The 2,418-nt window shown below is 38.8% G+C and overlaps 1 pseudogene; it reads right to left on the reverse strand.

The window, feature by feature from the left end:
- Window positions 1–454: 454 nt before the first annotated feature.
- LOC143771340 (U2 spliceosomal RNA) lies at window positions 455–657 on the reverse strand (annotated as a pseudogene).
- Between the last annotated feature and the right edge of the window lie 1,761 nt (window positions 658–2,418).

Consider the following 2,418-nt stretch of genomic DNA (forward strand, 5'->3'; position numbering starts at 1 on the left):
ATTTAAAAGTCATTGTTTCACAAGAGGGAGACAATGTTTTACAAAAGAATTCATGCTGTCACAAATGTATGTATGGCAGAACTACGCACTGGATACTTCAATTTAAACACTTTGTACTGACAGTAGGGGCCTAATTTTGTAGATGGCACAGTATATTTGCAACACTGTAACAAAGGCCTAATACAGGCCTACATCTTAACACACCTGTTGCAACCAGTAAAGACAAATCGATTGATTGATTGATTGATTGCATATTGAAGGCAAGGCAATGCTTGAAATACATAGGTGAAAGCAAGGCACACAAAATGTTGCAAATGGTCAATTGAAATCGAGCAAAATGCTACATTTGGCATGTGAAATGTGCTTCTTTGACCCTGAAATAAATTCACATAAAGGGTTAAAAAACAACTTGCGCTGATTTCAATTCAATCTGTTTGTAGAACCCGGATCAGAGAAGGAGTGCACTGTTCCCGGAGATAGTGCAATAACGGGTCAATGCGTGGAGTGGACAGAGCAAGCTCTTCTTCCATCTCCCTGTTCCAAAAATCCATTTAATATATGGTCCCCAAATAGGAGACGTATCAGATATTAAACTGATAAGAACAGATTTTTTTTTTTTCTCCCTCAGATGGGGAATTTCACGGTGTAGAAAACCATAACCGAAGAAACATACCCAAACAGCTGTGTCAAAATCAAAACACAAAAACCGTTCCCATCATTATCGGAAAATTTTCTCTTTTTTCAAAATACATATTTACATAACAAAAAAACAATCAAGAATTATTAACAAAATATCTCCACTTCTTTACCATCCAAATGCCCTCTGCATCAAACTCCCCTCTCCTCTTCACCTCGCACAAATAACAAACATACAATTTCCCCCAAATCACCTTCACACAATCCTTAACTAAAATAGATTTCCTCTTGAAAACATATACATTCCTTACATCCCACAACACTTCCTTTATACACGCAAGCATCAACCACAACACTCTCCCTTTCTCCCCATCACACATTCCCAAACCAAACAAACACCTCAAAAGATAACAAACTCACACCACCCAATTCTTTACATAACTGCCCCATTCTTGCAATCACATTCCTAGCATACTTACAATTCCAGAAAACATGTATCACACGCTCACTTTCACCACAACCCTCTCTCGGACACATCTCACTTCTCACCAAACCACGGTTCCTTTGAAATTCTCTAACAGGTAACACTTCATGCAATGACTGCCACACAATCTCACTCTGCCTATTTGTCATACCATCCATCCGTACTTTCTTCCACACTTTCTGTACATCCGACCCTCTAACCATATTTATTCCACACTCCATCTCTCTACACTCAATCATCCTATACACAGCCTTCTTATTACTCAACAACCTAATATCCACATCACACAGCTCATACTTCACCAAGAATTTATAAACCCACACATACCATACAGGCACTTCAAAAGCCACCGGACACCGCAAATCTCTCTCCCACCACTTTAAACGAAACAAATAAACCCCAAACAAATACCTACACATACATTAATATTTTCCATCCGCCCTAATCATCCTCAAAACATACACCACACTATTTACACCAAAAAACACTTCAAGGTTAGGAAAATTCAAACCACCTTTCTCCAAATGCTTCATCAAAGTTTCTCTCTTAGCCCTCTCCATTCTAGAATTCCATAAAAAAACAAACAGTACCCTATTTAACCCCCTCAGACACATATACCCTGGTGGAAAAACCAGAGCAATACACAAAAAAATAGGCAACACTACACTCTTTATAATCAAAATTTTCCCAAATAAGTAAGGTTTCTCAACCTCCAAAAACACAACTTCCTCTCAACTTTCTCTTTCGCATCATCCCAACATTCTTTTCCATCCAGTCTCTCAGAAAACTTTACACCTAACACCTTAATAGGCCCCTTTACTTCATTCACACCAACATCCTTTCTCAAAGATCCTCCCCCAAAACTCTTACATTCACTTTTCTCCCAATTAACTTTAAAGGCAGACGCACCACAAAAAACAGACACTAATAATTTTACCCGCCTCACTGAACATTCCGAATCACATAATACACACACATAATCCATATAAACACTAACCTTCCATTCCCTACCCCCTCCATCCGGCACATGCACACCCCGAATCACCTTATCCTTTCTCAACATACAAAGCAACGGTTCAATAGCACAAATAAAAGCCACAGGAGACAAAGGACACCACTGACGCACACCTGAAAAAACATTCACTCTCCTCCCAACATAACCATTCATCAAAACACAGCTATAAATATCCTTATAAAGACTTCTCACTCTCCCAACAAACTCAGCCGGAAAACCCATTTTTAACAACACTCTAAACAAAAAACTATGCGACAACCTATCATACGCTTTTTCAAGATCT

The sequence above is a fragment of the Ranitomeya variabilis genome, chromosome 4, assembly GCF_051348905.1.
Source record: "Ranitomeya variabilis isolate aRanVar5 chromosome 4, aRanVar5.hap1, whole genome shotgun sequence".
NCBI classification, from domain to species: Eukaryota; Metazoa; Chordata; class Amphibia; order Anura; family Dendrobatidae; genus Ranitomeya; species Ranitomeya variabilis.